Source organism: Heterocephalus glaber, unplaced genomic scaffold (assembly GCF_053883595.1).
Source record: "Heterocephalus glaber isolate CG9 unplaced genomic scaffold, H.glaber_assembly_v1.0 deba00001673, whole genome shotgun sequence".
NCBI classification, from domain to species: domain Eukaryota; kingdom Metazoa; phylum Chordata; class Mammalia; order Rodentia; family Bathyergidae; genus Heterocephalus; species Heterocephalus glaber.
Window position 1 is genome coordinate 2,117,678 of NW_028258410.1, and position 17,656 is coordinate 2,135,333.

The following is a 17,656-nucleotide window of genomic DNA, read 5'->3' on the forward strand; positions in this document are numbered from 1 at the left end:
ATCCCAGAGCTGGAGAAGCCCATGCTGAGTGTCCATTGGATGTAGCTTCCACCCAAGTGGAGCCAGGATTCTTGGGGAGCTAGTGAGGGAGTTTCTCACACCCAAAAGGGCACCATGGAAGTTGGGCCTGCATTTCTCAGGGGAAATACCTACACAGTCATCTGGGACACAGTGCCAACATGAAGGGAAGCTGTGCTTACCGAGGCTGACTGAAATCCTGGGGAGAATCAATGTCCTAGGAAGTGTCGGTCCAAGGACTTCAACTAAATCCATTGGGAGACCCTAAGTCACAGTGATGTGTCTCTTAGGGTCCCTCCCAGCTGAAATTGAGCTGAGATTGCTACACTCAAAGGTCATGTGGATGCAACCTTTTAGGTGCTGCATCGTGAACACATGGATTCCAGTCCCAGGCACAGGGCATAGGGAGAGAGGGCTGCTTGAGGTTTATTCTAAGGAACCGCAGAGCTCTCCTCTGGGTCTCACTGGAAGAAAGAATGTAGGAGTAGCCTGCAACCCTGAGTGCCCATCTGCTCTCCAGGGCCTGGGATCAGAGGAAGCCAGTTGCACAGCTGCTGTGAATCTTCCTGGGGATAGTCCTGCATGTTTGGCTTATTTGTGCTTAAAGGGCCTGCCATTCCTGGACAAAGGAGCTGCCAGAGACACAGGGCAGGAGCCACACTCCCCTTCGCTGTCCCCCAAAGTCATTAATTTACTGCTCAGAAAATCACCTGCACTGCAATGCATGATTTCTATGAACATCAGGTGACAGAGCCTGCCGTCACTTGTCAAACAGCACCTGAATGGGGGAGTGAGGATGAAGAAAAAGAAAGACACAGAGATAGAGTCAGGAGGGCTCCCAGAGAGACTGAGAGCACAAGTTTATTTTTTCTGGATCTTTTATACACTGAATAGGCTGTGGCTATTTTTAGTCCTGGCCTTGACACAGAAACGCCCACTTCTCTTTTCTTAGGAATTTACCAATTCTCTAGAATTTCCCTGTTCTTTTAGTTCTTTATATCTCTGGGTAAAAGAACATTCATCATGGAACAGGACAATCTTTAAAGATAAGCATTTGGCTTGGCAGGGACAGAGTATATCTTGTCCTTTACGGTGGAGGGCAAAGTTAAAATGGAATCTTCATAGCTAACACTGCCTTCCACATCTCCCCCTTTTTTATATGTCAAGTTCCCTTGATCATGCAGATAGACTGTGCATGTCTTAGGCGAGGAATACAAAGAAATCCCTTACCCGTCATGGAGTCAAGAGTGTCACAGTACTCTTTCTCTGTCTTAGGTTGGTGATTTCCTGTACTTCTCTTACCCGTCATTGACTACCAGCCTCTGCAGGGGATTACACCATGGGCCTAGGCGGTGCAGCATATAATTGTAGACCATGGATACTTCCAGCCATCCTCATTAAAGAATGCACAAACACCCGCAGTAGCACTGGAAGGATCATGCATCCAAGAAGTAACCCTCCTCCAATGATTACTACAGAAATGAGTAGCCATGTAAATGAAGATGCAGATGGCAGAACTTTTCTAATTTGTTCAATAAAATCCTGTGCAGCCTGGGCTGCATCAAATTTTAGGGGCTCTACATTTTGGAGATCCATAATTTCCTTATGAAGCTGTATTAAATCCAAGGACACATTCGCACTGTGCCAGACCCCTTGCAGATGTTTCCTAATCCTATCCCACTCATAACCTGTATCATTATATATTTTACTAGTAACACAAATCCATTGATAATCAGCATGACATTTCAGCCTACTTCTAATTTTAAGTCCTTGTATTTCATTCCCGAAATAAGTAACAATAGAATATAAGGCATCTAACTTTTGTTCTAAGATCTATATCCTCCTGTGTTTTTAATGCCATAGTAACATTTTTTGACAGCTCATTAACATAATGTGCATTTAGTATAGATTGAGAGAGGGCAATGGCGGTGGTAACGGCAGTGGCTATAAGGGATATAAGTGCAATTACTCCAGCAATAATTAACCCTACTACTCTTTTTTTGTCTACTTAGAGCCTTATTAATTTCTTCAAACACCTGTAATCCCTGATCTGCATACCATGCCTCCATAACATTAACTGGCATCATAACAAATGCTGGCTGCTGCAAAACCATCACCTGATTTTCTGTCCGGGTGATACAATTTCTTATTTGACAATTAATGCAAGTAACATTATAATAATCATTACCCTTTACAATAGTAACATTTCCTTTGAGCAACACATAAGAGCACATAACACATGCAGTGACATTTCCTTTGGGATGATGAGAATTTTCGGGTTGGGCCTTAACCTCATCCAAAGCTGCAGCCAATTTCCAAATATATGTTTGAGCATATCCTTTGTCACTCCACCATAACCCTGCAGAAAACACCATTTCACTGAATGATGGGGGACTAGGACAGGGAGAATTATACATTGGAGTAGAGGCATGATCCCGAGATTCAGACCAATCCAAAACATAAGTATCAAATCCAGTAATATTATATCTCACAGGGGCATCCGCCGCACATCTCTTCCATGGAATAGTCTTATTGGAGCATTCTCTCCTCCCACAAGGTGGAAAAGTCTGAGGCACTACACCAGTGGTCTCCATACCCACAGGTAGATGTAGACGGACTCCGGTGATCCTGCCTTTGCATTGATCTACCTGCTTTCCTGTCAGGGTGTGAGCACTCAGTCTTATACAACCAGTCTTGTTGCTTTTGGAAAAACATATGGGGGTTCCAGTTCCTGATCCCATATAGTTTAACCTATCAGGCCTTGTTCTTGTCAGGGGCCGCCGGCTCATCCAACAGCCTGGTATTGTTCACCCATACCATTACTTCTCCACTTTTCCAGCTCATTGGATGCACAACAGGTGGATCAGGTACATAAGTCCAATAAACTTCCCCATTAAGCATCATCATCATATTTATCAGCAGGACAGTTGTCGGGATCATCCTGAGGGCAGGAGAATTTCCCACAAAATGGACCAATCTTTCAGGCAGCCACCTGGCACCTTCAGCGTCCTGCAGGAAAACACAAACATGCCCTTGTCCCCATGTCAATACCGGGTCAGGGCCACTCCATACACCCGTGAGGGGATCTTTCCACCTCACTTGAGCATATGATGATTTAGTTTTAGGATGCCACAGCCATTCTGCTGCGGTCATTCCATGAGCATCCACAATCAGAAAGTTCAAGATGAAGAGAGCATGATGTAAATAATTCTGTGGGGATAAAGGGTATAACTCCCCCTTTTTTATTTTGTGTAATTGATTTTTTAGAGCACCATGGGCTCTTTCTACAATCCCTTGGCCTTGTGGGTTATAAGGAATACCTGTCTTATGGGTGATACCCATTTGCGTACAAAAGATTTGAAAAACTTTACTGGTATATCCTGTACCATTATCAATTTTGAGAACAATAGGGACCCCAATTGTGGCAAAGCATGTTAAGCAATGGGCTACTACATGTTTTGTGGCTCCTCCAGTTTGAGCAGTGGCCATGATAAATCTCAAAAAGGTGTCAATACTTACATGTACATACTTTTGTTTTCCAAATTCGGCAATATGGGTAACATTCATTTGCCATAACTGATTGGGTTTAAGGCCTCGGGGATTTACCCCATAATGAGGGACAGAATGATGTATAGGACAGGCAGAACATTGCTTAACTATTTGTTGAGCGGCTTCTCAAGTTATATGGAGTTGTTTTTTTTAAGCTGTGACTATTTTGATGATGTAGAGCATGAGACTGCTGAGCTAATTCCAATTGACTGAAAGCTATCAGCCGTGTAGCCTGATCTGCAAGATCATTTCCCTTTGCCAGGGGTCCAGGAAGCCCAGAATGAGCCCTAATGTGACCCACATAACAAGGACAGGTCCGGGCATGTATGCACCGTTGTATCTGAGCAAAGAGCTCCTGTATTTGATTATTGGCAGCATAAATATAAGCAACTGTTTCAAGCACCTGTAAAGCTTTAACAATATAATGACTGTCTGTATCAAAATTGAAAGAATAATGGGCCAAAAGTTTAAATACCATAGCGACGGTACGAAGCTCAGCAATCTGAGCGGAGGCAGGGGTGGTATAAACACTTTCTGGCTTTCCTTGAATAACATATGACGCAACACCATTGGAAGACCCATCAGTGAAAACTAACTGAGCATTTTTTATGGGTTTTTGTTTTATAATTTGGGGAAACACTAAAGCATGAACATTGACAAATTGCAATAATTTATCCATGGGGATATGATTATCTATACAACCAGGGTAATGTACAAAAACAATGGCCCACATATCTACATTTTGGAATAGCCAATCTAGCTGCTGTTTGGTAAACGGGACTCCAATTAAGGAAGGCTCCGCTCCAAAATATTTTTGAGATTCTTCCCGTGCCATATGAACTAGGCATGCCACAGATTCATGATAGGGAGTCAACACTCTGGCTGGAGAAACAGGCGAATGTAAGCAAAGCAAGGGACCATCTTGCCATAAGACGGCAGTGGGGGTATGTGTTGTTGCCAAAACATATGCAGCCCACCCTCGTGTATAATCTATATATTGGACTTGTTGTCATTCTATTGCTTGTTCTATTTTTGACAAGGCCATTAGGCCCTCATTGGGCAATTGTCTAACTGATGTGGGATCAGAATCCCCCTTAAGAATATAAAATAGAGCCTTCAATTCTCCAGTGGGAACATGTAAATATGGTCTAAGCAAATTAATATCTCCTAGCAATTTTTGAAAAGCATTTAATGTATGTAAATTGTCTTTTCTAATTCAAACTTTTTGAGGTAATATAGATTTGGGATATAACTTATGTCCTAAATAGGAATATGGTGGCTCAGTCTGAACCTTTTCCGGTGCAATCATCAATCCGTGGTCCTTCAAAGCTTGTTGTAAATGAGCATAGGCTATTAATAAGAAGCTTTCTTGTTTATGGGCTAAAAGTATATCATCCATATAATGAACAATATAGATTTGGGGATATGTTTGCCTAACCATATTTATTGCTCGAGCTACAAATTTTTGGGATAAAGTAGGACTATTAGCCATACCCTGAGGCAGTACCTTCCAATGGTATCTTTTCATAGGCTCTCTAAAATTTGTTGAAGGTACACTAAAAGCAAATCTTTTACAATCTTCAGGGGCAAGCAGTATAGTATAAAAACAATCTTTTAAATCTACAATGATTTTATAGGTATTTCTAGGTATAGCTGAAGGTATAGGCAGCCCTGGTTGCAAGGCTCCCATCACTTCCATAGTTTGATTGACTTTTCTGAGATCTTGTAATAATCTCCATTTTCCTGATTTTTTCTTAATTACGAAGATAGGAGAGTTCCAAGGAGAATTAGAAGGAGCTATATGTCTGCTATCAAGCTGTTCCTGTACTAACTGCTCAGCAGCTATAATTTTTTCTCCAGAGAGAGGCCACTGATTCACCCACACGGTTTCCTCACTTTCCCAAGTGATGAGATCCGCATGGAGTACAGGCTGACCGGTGGCCTCTTTTAAAAATACCCTAAACCTGTTTTTGAAGGCCGTTGGCTCAGCATTAAAGGTTTTTGTATTCCTTGACCTGTAATTCCCAAGCCTTGATTAGGTAAGAGTCCTTGCTCAAACATTTGGTGGTTGACCTGTTCACTAGGACTATACAAATATGCCCCCATTTCTTTCATAACATCTCGGCCCCACAGATTAACTGGCAGCCCCGGCACAATGTACGGTTGGAATCTACCCTGATGACCTTCAGCATCTTTCCAAAACAACACATCACTACTCTGTTCAGCACTTTGGCTTTGACCTATTCCCTGTAACTGGGTCATGGTTGATTGTTTAGGCCATGCCATGGGCCATTGATCGGCAGTTAGAATGGAAACATCAGCTCCAGTATCTAACAAGCCCTGAAAATTTTTTCCATTAATGGTCAAGGTGAGCTCAGGCCAATGGGCTCCTATGGGCTGTACCCAATAAGCATCGGAAGAGCTGAATCCAGCATCTCCTCTTTTTTTCCTTATTGCTGGATTTTTTGTTGGTATCTGCGGAAGCAGCAGCAACTGTGCTATACGTTGCCCTGCTTGTATCACAGAAATCCCGGTAGGCAAGTGGGTCATGATTTTGATTTCTCCACTAAAATCCCCATCTATTAGCCCTGGAGCAATCAGAATACTCTTCATAGTAGCACTACTTCATCCCAACAGTAGCCCTACAGCCCCAGATGGCAGGGGCCCATATATCCCAGTTGGAAGGGCTTGCATTCCCATCTCTGGGGTTCATACTGTGAAGGTGGAGGGACTGAGGTCCAGTCTGGCACTGCCTGCGGTTGCTCTGAAGTGATCCTGAACAGATTTTCTTGCTGGGGAACGAATGTCTGAAGTGCCCCATAACATTGTCACCGGGCCTGGGGCAGGCCCCTTCTCCCGTTTCCCTGCTGGAGAATATTTCCCATGGCATCTTTTTTGGATTTACATTTATTAGCCCAATGATTGCCTCTTTTGCATCTGGGACACAATCCAGGCCCATTTCCTTTTTCTGCATTGTTTGAATTAACTGGAGGGGTCTTATTGGGACATTGTTGCACCTGATGGCCTATTTGACCACATCCAAAACAGCTCCCTGGCAGACCCAGAACCCTGCCTTTGGGATTCTTCTTTTGTTGTTGGAACAACACTTCTTTAACGGTTTTTCCTTGCAAAGCCGCTGCCATGGCAAGGCCCTGAGTATAAGCAGGCCCAATGTCAGCACACATTCTAATATAGTCTGAAATGGTGCGCTTTTTTCTAAATGGTCTTAGGGTGGCCTGACAGGCGGTATTGGCATTTTCAGAAGCTAGTTGTTTGACCAGCAATAACCCTGCAGCGGAATTCCCCAATAATCTACCTGCCTTTTGCATTAGCCTAGCCACAAAATCTTGAAAAGTTTAGTCAGATCCTTGTCTAATTTTTGACAAATCTTCTGTTTGCCTTCCTGTAGAAGGCAGTTTATGCCAAGCTCGTTTGACAGCAGTATTAACTTGGGCATAGACCCTGGCAGGGAACATCAATTGATTGGCAAGATCTATGTATTGTCCCTCTCCTGCCAACATATCATAATCAATATTATTTCTGTTGGCTCGATTTATCTCAGCTGTCTTTTGGCATTGTTCAGAAAATTCAGACTTCCAAAGAAGAAAATCTCCCCCAGACAAGCATGCCTTAGCAAGCTGTTTCCAATCGCCTGGAGGCAGTGCATCTGTACTCAGCGATTCTAACATGGCCTGAGGAAAAGGTGCAGTAGGACCATACTGTGCACATGCCATTTTTAATTCTTTTAACTGTTTGAAGGGGATAGGCTGATGCACCCTGACCATATTACCCTGAGCATCGGTTTCCTCGAACACAGGGCAAGCCAGATGAAAACCCTGAGGGTCTTCCCCCTGGTCTGCCACATGCAACAAGGCAGCTTGCAATGGCAACAGAGTTTGGGAGTTGACAGACAAGGGCCTGAGTCCCGGGGGATGTTTGACCATGGATATCAGGGGTGTTGTTTTTAATTTTAATTTTGGACCTGAATCTGGTGGGGGATCAAGACCAGCAACTACACTAGGAATCATTTCTCCCTCTCCCTGGGTCTGTTGGTCTTTCTCTTCCACCTTTAAGCCTGTCTGTCACTGCTGGCAAAGAGACTCCAATGTCTTTTCCAACCTAGAAATCTTTTCAGTCATATCTTCATTTGTTGACCTTTTGAATTTTTTGGGTTTTCTGGCCACGGCTACGACGGGGGGGGGGGGATCCTCATTGTTATACCTAGCAGCCTCTTCTTCCAAATCATCAGCATCTCCCGGGTCCAAGGGACCCTCATCTGGGGAAGGGCTTCCTTTTAATGCGGGCTCCACCTCAGCACAGGCCGGCTGGAGGAGGGGGGGTGATGGCTTAGTTTCACTTTCTGCTGGAGGAGGAGGGACAGCCTCTGGAACATCAGCCTTATCAGATTCCTCCAAGGAAGGACTTGAGGAGGGCCCTTTAACCCTCTCTCTCTCATGCTGAGGGTCTAAACTATCTCTAATTAAAGCCCATAAGCTAAAAGTATCTATAGGGACTTTAGTGGGTCCATGACCATCATAATAGTCCTGAAGTTGCTTTCCCACCTTATTCCATACTTCTCAATCTACTGTGCCTTCTTCAGGAAACCAAGGACAAACTTTTTCTACAAACTCTAAAAAGTTACATAACTGCTGGTGCCCTACCTTTGTTCCACGAGCATGGAGCATATTTTTAAGCATATGTACAAAAAGCATTCGGCTATTACCTTTGCCCATCTTATTACTCCCTAGTGTACTCACCGCCCTTGAATTACTTATCTGAGCTCACAGTCCACGGTGTCCTTCACTTTGGTCCCCCGTATTCAGGTCCCTGTTCGGGCACCACCCATGACGGAGCCCGCCATCACTTGTCAAACAGCACCTGAATGGGGGAGTGAGGATGAAGAAAAAGAAAGACACAGAGATAGACTCGGGAGGGCTCCCAGAGAGACTGAGAGTGCAAGTTCATTTTTTCCGGATCTTTTATACACTGAACAGGCTGTGGCTATTTTCAGTCCTGGCCTTGATACAGAAACGCCCACTTCTCTTTTCTTAGGAATTTCCCCATTCTCTAGAATTTCCCTGTTCTTTTAGTTCTTTATATCTCTGGGTAAAAGAACATTCATCATGGCACAGGACAATCTTTAAAGATAAGCATTTGGCTTGGCAGGGACAGAGTATTCCCAGAGCTGATATCTTGTCCTTTATGGTGGAGGGCAAAGTTAAAATGGAATCTTCATAGCTAACACCGCCTTCCACAGTCAGGTATGAATGTTCTTTTTCTGGACATGCTCTGTCCATTCTTGCTCACTCTCTTGGGTGTGTGTGGTGGGGGTGGCAGAGAAAATGAAAATATTCTCCTTATATTCTGTTCCAAATGAAACAGTGTATCTTTTCCTACCAAGTTTTTTCCCTTCTACAGTATTTTGCTTCCCAACTCCCTCATTCTCTCAAACTAATTCATAGTTCTCTCTTCTTTTGTTTCCCTCTCTTCCCCTTCTGCTCCTACCCTGTCTTTCTCCCCACTCCCTCAGCATTCTCACACCTGCCCAGTCTCTTTGATTTATTAAGTGGTCAGCTCACTGCTGCAGAAACATGCTAGGATGCCATATGCCCCACAAACTAGTGCTGTTTCTCTGGCTTTAAGGAAGGACAAGGAAAGAGCATCTTTAATGCTCAGCATTCCTTGCTCTCATCTGACACAGCTGCTGACCCTGTGCTGTATTCAATTTATCCCCTTACCACTCACCCTGCATTGTAATAAATGATATGATTGCTTCAAGATAAGAGCTGAAGCACATGATGCTGTGTCCTTTTTATGTGAAACTCTCTATTTTCTGAACTCTATAATTAACGTGACACATGATTTTCAATCATCAAAACTCCTTCCATATCTTTCAACATTTTAACCACCCTTATTTCCTCTTCATATCACTACTATTTTGCTAAAAGATTGGGCAGAACTTCTTCAGGAAAGCCATGTGCCCTAAACATATGCATCTTTATAGCATGTTTGAAGTGGAACTATCCTCAGAAAATCAGTAGCTATTACAAAATTTTATGCTCAAATCCACTGTTGTTGGAATATTGAAAACTGCAAACTGTTAAGCCAGCTTCCAAAGCATAAGTCTGGGGAACAGTATGGGGAGTTTGTGTGTGTGTGTGTTTGTGTGTGCATGTACTTGTGTGTGTGCATGTGTAGACTGACTGACTCAAGTCCCATATATTCCAGGAATTTGATCTTCGTTTTCATCTTTCAAAAGCCACTTTTCAAGTTCAATTTCCCTTTCCCTTTAGGCTTCTCTATTTTATGTTATTCTCCTCTGATTTCATTAAAAAATAAAGTGAACATAAAGCAAATCTTTTATTCCTTTCCTTTTACCATCTATTTAATTTTGATTTTTTGTCATTAGAGCTTTATCTTTGAAACTAAATCTGAAATTTGAGTATAAAATAGAATTTAAATTTTATCAGTAATCTTGAGAGAGATTTTGTCTAAAGGACCTGGAAGAAAATTTTCATTGTTTTTTTTAAATATTGAGTTATTTGAAACCTATGTTCAACATTAAAATATGGCTATATTTCCATTGAGACAGTATTTTGTTTTAGTGTCACCTAGTACTGACTACTACTACTACCACTATTACTTAGTGTCACCTACTACTGAGTCATTTTTTCTATATAATATAAATAGAAAGTATTAGTATTTTTTCTGAAATTTGATAAATGTTAGGTCTTCCAAATCAAATCATAACATTCAAATGTGGGAGAATTTGTATAAAAGTTTTTGTATTTCACAAATAATTTTATTGGTGAAAGTAGTAGGGTTGGTGTTCAGATGTTAATATATATATATATTTTTTATTAATAGTAATTATGTCTCAGTTCTGAGAGACAAACTGCTCTGGTCAGATCTCACCTCCATATCCCAGCTCCACTCTTGGGATAGTGAGAGAGAACAGAGCTTGTAGAAGCTGAGAAATCAGCATGAGGCAGGGGATGAGACAGGCTTCTCTGCATGATATAGAAGGAAGGGCTGAGCCTGTTCACTAGGTAGGGACAGAGGACCCTTCCAATCTGATTGCTACCATGCTGAACCATCAGGTTGAGCAGATTCTGCCCTCCTATGAGGGCACAAACCAGTTAGACTTAGAGACTAGGGAATTACAATGCTCATTTTAAAGGGAACAGAATCTCCTCAGGCAGATCCATCTACCTAGGAAGGAGTGCGAAGTCCCCTAGTCTTTGGCATCATGGTCTCTGCAGAGCAGCATGAGCTGGGACCCAGAGAGATGCATCTCACACTCCCTACTGCACACTCAGCCAAGAGGACGGCCTGCATCACAGGATGGCCTGCATGGCCTGGATTGGAGATACCTTTGGATATTCCCAGAAGCACCCCTAACCTTGAGGAGGAGAAGAGCTGCTGGGAGAAGGAAACTGGGTCACTGCAGTGGGGGAAAGGACAAAGAGGTTCTAAGAACTGGGGACCCAAGGAAGCGCAAGGGTGAGACCCTCCCCTAGGGGATCCCAGGGGAGCTGGGTGTGGGGGACATACAGCCTTTCTGCTGGGTATCCTCATCTAGGGCATGGGCTGGTTCTCAGTGTGGACAGAATCCTCCCAGAACATGGCCCCAGTTGTATGTTTTAGTCTCAAGTTTTGCTCTTTTATATACAAAGCCACTGTATATTCAAAATTCAATTTGTCAAAATTGCTTGAGAAATTTTCAGTGCTCTGTAATGCTACATAATTGCGCTAATGTAAAAATAATAAATGCTATACTAACATCTTCACCAAGGAATTAAATATTCTATGAAAATATGGGGAACGATCTTAATGTCTTATGAAAGGGAAGTGAACAATTAATTGTAATATCACTTCCTAATGATAAATGTTTCCTTTTTTATTTTTATCTTTTTCTACTCCTACATTTCTTTCTAAGGAATGGACTACTACATTGCCAAAGTCATCAAATATTCTGTCACAGAGAAAAATTTCTTAAGTTCCACTTCAAACAGCTCAGCCCACTGATGGCCAAATTAATGCTTGGTTTACATATTGAATATGCTGCCAGCAGATGTTTCACCCGTGACTTGTAATCCACACACAAATCACACCAAGGATGATAATATTAATCTGTGAAAAGGTCCACCCTATACCCTATTTCAGTTATTCTCACACAGCCAGTCCCCTAAGTCTTAATGGGAAAAACATAGAAAAATTAATTTCACACTATTTTGGAGATGTGTCAAATTTCTTTCATTTTGCAAAACAAATTTAAACTGAATCACATTAGAGTTTTATGTCCATCATTGCTTTATACCTCATTTGAGTACAAAGATGAATATTTTGGTGCGTTAAACTTTCTATCTAACTTATGATGCTAATCTAAGCATGGCTCAAGAATGGAGAGACACATAACAGGTGATGTGCTGGTTGAGCTTTAATGTTTATTTGTCTTCGTAGACATTTGCAGTGCATAATGACTACATTCAAAGTAAGGGGTTGGTACATATACATAACACATCTCAATTCTATCTATACCCCTTTCCCCTCCCCTCCCTGCATCTCTTGATCCCCTTCCCTTTTACAAAAGATCTCTCCTTTCCTACTACCTCTTTTATTTGATCTTTATTTATACTTTGAGTTCCTCATGAAAGAGAAACTACGTGATTTTTGAGCTCATGTCTCTGATTTACTTCATTTTGTACCATAGTCTCCAGGTGCACCCACTCTCCTACTGAAGGCCTGAAGCTTATCTTTCTTTGAGGATAGTAAAGTAGTGCTCCATTATGTCTATAAACCACATTTTCTTCATCCATTTATTTGTCCACTGATGTAGAAGCATTGCCAAGATTGAGCTATAAAGAACTGTGATGCTACAAACATGGGTGTGCTTTCATCCATGTAATATGATGTTTAAACTCACCATTTTTCTTTTAGACTCAGCAGGTACATCATGACTCTACAATATGTAGAATCAGACACTTCTGAGGAGGTTCTTCCCCATAAGACTGATGAACAGTACAATGCTGCTGGGCTGCAGGCTGCCCTCTTCTCCCTTGTCTACCTGGTGGCCATTCTCAAGAATCTGACCTTTCTCTCCTGACAGTTCTGGCCCACCACCTCCACACCCCCATATACTTCTTCCTCAGGCATTTGTCTGTATTGGACCTGTGGCTCATTTCCACCACAGTCCCTAAATCCATTCTCAACTCTCTCACCCCCAGTGACTCCATCTCTTTCTTGGGTGTATCAGCTCTTCTTAGTGGTCCTGTTGGCAGGTCAGAGGTTGGAATCCTCTTTGCCATGTCCTATGAGAGCTATGTTGTCATCTGCCACCATCTATACTATGAAACTGTCATGAGGAAAGGATGCGGTGTTTGGTTGATGGCTGTGTCCTGGAGGGGCCCTGGGAAACTTGTACTCAGCAGCATGTTCTCCCTGGAATTCTGTGGCTCCAAAGGATTCTTCAGTTTTTCTGTGATGTCCCTGCCCTTCTAGAGCTCACTTGTTCTGAGAAGCATGCTGCTATCAGTGTCAGTGTGGCCCTTGGCATCCTCTATGGGTTCTCATGTTTGGTTTGCATCGTGGTCTCCTGCGTGTTTATTTTCTCTGCCATGTTGAAGATCCCATACAGGCAGAGCTGATCCAAAGCCTTCTCCACCTGCATGCTCACCTGGTGGTTTTAGCCACCTTTCTCCTAACAGGTACTGCTTCTTATTTAAAGCTGAACTCCAGTGCACCTCTTCTCCTGGACTTGCTGTGCTCTGTGTTCTACACTGTGGCATCCCCAGCCTTGAAACCCATTATCTACTGTATAAAGAACAGGGACATTCACTCAGCTCTAAGTAAAGTCCTGAGGAAGGTGAGAAGGGGACAAATAGAAAGATATTAAAGTTGAAGGAGGCAGCACCATTCCTGCCAAGATTCTTTCTCTATTTATTTGGGGTGATTTCTCTCTAGAGGTTAGTAGATCCTGGAATCCTCCTTTGGTGATTTCAGGCTGTCAGTTTCAATAGAAAGTAAATTGTTACCTACACTCCTGAGCTTTAAAGCATTTTTGTTCCTGAAATTATGAAGGTTTTTCTAATGTGCCTTGGATAAGTACCATTCATGTCCTGACATTCCCCATACAAAAGAAATGTATGACTTTCTCCTTCCTCCTAAGCATTCCTCTTTCCTGGCTTTCACTCTATTTTGTCAAAGTTTTATTTTTCTAGATTTTTCATTGTTCTTCCTAAGTTTTTTAATGAGACTTTATTATAACTTCAAATGATCATTCTTCAATGAAAATTATTTTTAATTAAATTTATGATTTAAATATAATTGTGCAATTTTTAAATGTCCTTAATTTTATCACAAGTTTTACTTGTTGAATACTTGTTTGATGTATTCTATATAATAAAACATTTTTCTTTCATAACTTTGTTTTTTTCTGAAATAAATTGTGTATCTGGATGCAGGCATCTTTCTCTTTACTTGAAGTTGTTTGTATCTAATATGCACATTCCTGATATTTTCTCATTATACATGGAATCTACGAATGTGTCATAGTGAAGGAGTCCTCCAGACTCTCACTATCATATTGCATTTCCTGTATCCTCAGTCAGTACAATCGTGTCCTGCTCTTCAGGGCACAGTTTTGTCTCCCTGTCAGTCTACTCACTGCTGCCTTCAGGAGAGGGAATTCATGTTTGTTGACCACCATGTTGACAGCACACACTTTGACACCACCAGTTCTCCCCCAGGCCAGGAGGAGCCTCACATGGAGTAGGTGGAGTAACTGAGGCACAGGGAGGTGTGGCATGTCCTTCTGTATGGAGCCCATAACATAGGATGTAGAAAAAGAAAAGGCTGTGGCCACTGGCAAGGCCTTCAGACACTGTATGCTCACTGAATACCTTTGAAGTTTGCTCCTAGAACCTGTCTCATGGACTCTCCTAGTTGTACAAATTCTACTCAAATTTCAAAGTGTAATTTAAATAGAATGTGACTCTGAAGACTATAAAGCACTTTGTTTCATCTTTTCAATCTATAAACACTTACATATGAAAGTCAGATAATAATTGAATATCTCTTCTAATGAAAGATGGATACAATGATTAAAGTAAAGTAAATATCTATTTTACTAATCAAGTCGATATCACACAAGAACTGAGGTATGTATGCCCACATGGGGAAGTAAAGCATGAACTCATTAATTTATCCTACTATGAAATTCATAATTCTGAGCATAAGTCAGTTTTGTTATTACTTCCACTTTAACAAGTCTTGATTCTAATTCAGCTTACTTCAAATGAGCCATAAAAGTAATCATGTCTTTGAAAAAAAAGATACTGTACTGAATGAACTTATCAATCTTTAGTTGACTCCTTTTTTATAGAAACATTGAATGGAAATATGAAAACAATGTGCATTTGGGAATGAAGGCATTGGGGAATGACTAAATCTTTACAACCAGGCATGATGACTGATAAATATCACATGTACAAATCAGTCACAAATACGAGTAATATTTTAAGTGGGAAAATAATGCAATTAAATTCCAGGTCAAGAGAAGGGTGACTGAGCTGGGATCCTTAGGCCCTACAGAGTTGTAGATGGGCTATGTTACCTCTGCTGGGCTGTGTGGAGAATCCTTCCTTCTCATCTTGCCCACCTTCCACCTTGTGTATGGGATTTTCTTCACAACTTCCTGACATTTCTCAGCTGAGGCTATGACACAGTGAAGGGCGGAGAACCCTCAATGTAGTGGTTGCTTCTTTGTTGCCTTCCCACATATTTCTCCAAAGCCTTACAAGCATACTGATGATTCACAGGAACCCTGGAAATACCATATCCACCTTAACTGAAAAGAGCTGTGAGTGTCTTGGGACAGTTGCTTTCCTCAGACAGTGAAACTTAACTGGGCCTCTAGGAACTCATTCCACTTTCTACACTGCTAGGTCTATATCTGTGGAGTCCACATTTTGGTGGAATTATTCAATATTAATCTTTCATGCACTCTTTAACTTGTGCTGGAGCATTCATAAAAAACTGTGTTAAGAAGGATTCAAGAACTAATTTTAAGGAAGTTCTTTATCTTGATTGCTACTGATGCTAACTCCTCTAATTCTAGAAAGAGAGTAAATGGAGGTATTTCCTGACTGTTCATTGCTGTGTGAATTTTACCAACATAATTTGGTCTGCATTGCATTTTCACTGGAAATCAGTTCTCTGCTTCATAGGGTAGATACAAATAATGAACTTAGGAGATGTCTATCTCAACATCTGCAAATGACACATGGGTCAATATTTAGAAGTGTTAAAGTAGGATTGTACCACAGTTCTAAAGCCCTGCATTTAAATAAAGATAAGCAGGAGTTCTTTAATGAGCTCAGTGGCAAAGATTAAAGGACTTCAAAGGATGAGTCAATGCAAATGCACAAATGTGGTGGAAAGTAAGGTTTCAGTATTGTAATTTTCTTTCAAATTTTATTAAGAAATAAATCTTGATCATGTGGTTCAACAGAAATCTAATGTATGTTAATTTTACTGTAATTCAACATATTAATATTTCATGAAAAGAAATATCAAGGGAGTATTTATTTTTCAAAGAGACTTCAGATTATAAATATTTAAAAGTATGTTAAATGTTTTTAAAATTGCCACATATGAACCCTGATGTATAGAGGCACATAGGGCATCTTAATACTTCAGGTGAGTATTTTCAAAGGAATAAACATTTTTATATCCATATTTTCCTATCATGAAAGTAAATTGCAAATTGAAAGGAGCTGGTGTCTTAATGTAAATATATACACATATTATATAATACACTTATAATATATATATATAGTATAAATATATCTTGGTTAGCATACATAATTTAAGGAGGAAATATATCATTTGTGATAGGTGAAAGGAAAATTTCCAAAAAAAATAGATTTAAAATGCAAATGGACTAAAAATATGAAGGAAATCAGAGGTTACATTAATGGTAACATAAAAATGAAATTGTAGATAAAATTGGGGTTTTTTTACACATAGTCTGAAGCCACAACAACTATGACACACTGAAAATTGTTGAAGAAAAGTCATGTATTACAGTGGTGTGTAAATTGTTTGCCAATTACCCACAAATATCTCAAACTGTAGGTGGACAGCAGCCATATTATCAGTTCCTTTCCTTTCTTGGCAGATGGTTTTTTTCATCAAACCTAAGGCAATTTTGAAGGAAACCAAATCTCCTCAGTGTCGTCATTATTCTACAAACCTCAAGCCCATACCCTTCATTTTTCCATCACTCTTTTACATTACGGTGATTACTATAAGAAAGCCATGCTAGGTACAGAAGATCTATGAATGTTTTCAGTTCAGCTAATGAGGTGTCATAATAAACACATTTTTGAGTATGGCTACTGATACATACAGAAAATTTCACTTACATTTCACAACATCTTGTAGTATTTCATTTCTTACAAATGGTTTCCAAAATTGAATGGCAGTGCTGGGATTCTATCCAATAGATTTCACCCCTACCAAGATACTAAGATCCTCAGTATATTTTTGGACCTATTTCTATCATTGGATCATTCCATTTGTTTGCATGACCATGTTGCACCATTTCAACCAGTCAAGTGTATACTTATATTACTCCTTTGTTCATAATGTGAATCAAGTAGGTCTGCATTCCCTGTGTATTGCTCCATTTCACTGGCACAGGATTGTTGACTCAGATGGCCAAAGTCAAAGGCATTATCATCTTCATCGTCCATGCATGAATAATCTGATGATTCACTTTTGACCTCCTCCAAAACTTGCAAATCTGTTTTGTCACGTGCCTTTGTACTGAATTGGGCTAATTCTATCAGAAAAATCAAAAGAAAACATTTTATAAAATACATCTTAAATGCATAGAAATTTAGCAATGATCATTTCATTGATGGCGGTAAAATGTTGTCAATATGACTGAAAAAGTGCATAAATCATATAATATTATTGAAAAACTTCCTTTTATTTCCCTAGATAATTAAAGGTGAAGCTCAAAAGTTATTCTGATAAAATCTAGGATCTCTATGTACATTACAGAGAAGGCCAGGATAAGTGT

General features: G+C 40.6%; 1 long non-coding RNA gene and 1 pseudogene across 1 annotated transcript; one reads left to right on the forward strand and one right to left on the reverse strand.

The window, feature by feature from the left end:
* Window positions 1-839: 839 nt before the first annotated feature.
* LOC110348363 (uncharacterized) lies at window positions 840-9,107 on the reverse strand. Its single transcript, XR_015445971.1, has 2 exons — window positions 8,325-9,107; window positions 840-3,027 (listed from the first exon to the last, which is right to left on the reverse strand). It is a non-coding gene; the product is annotated as an uncharacterized LOC110348363 (long non-coding RNA).
* A 3,474-nt stretch (window positions 9,108-12,581) lies between these two features.
* On the forward strand, window positions 12,582-13,462 carry LOC147822080 (olfactory receptor 14K1-like; annotated as a pseudogene).
* Window positions 13,463-17,656: the final 4,194 nt, after the last annotated feature.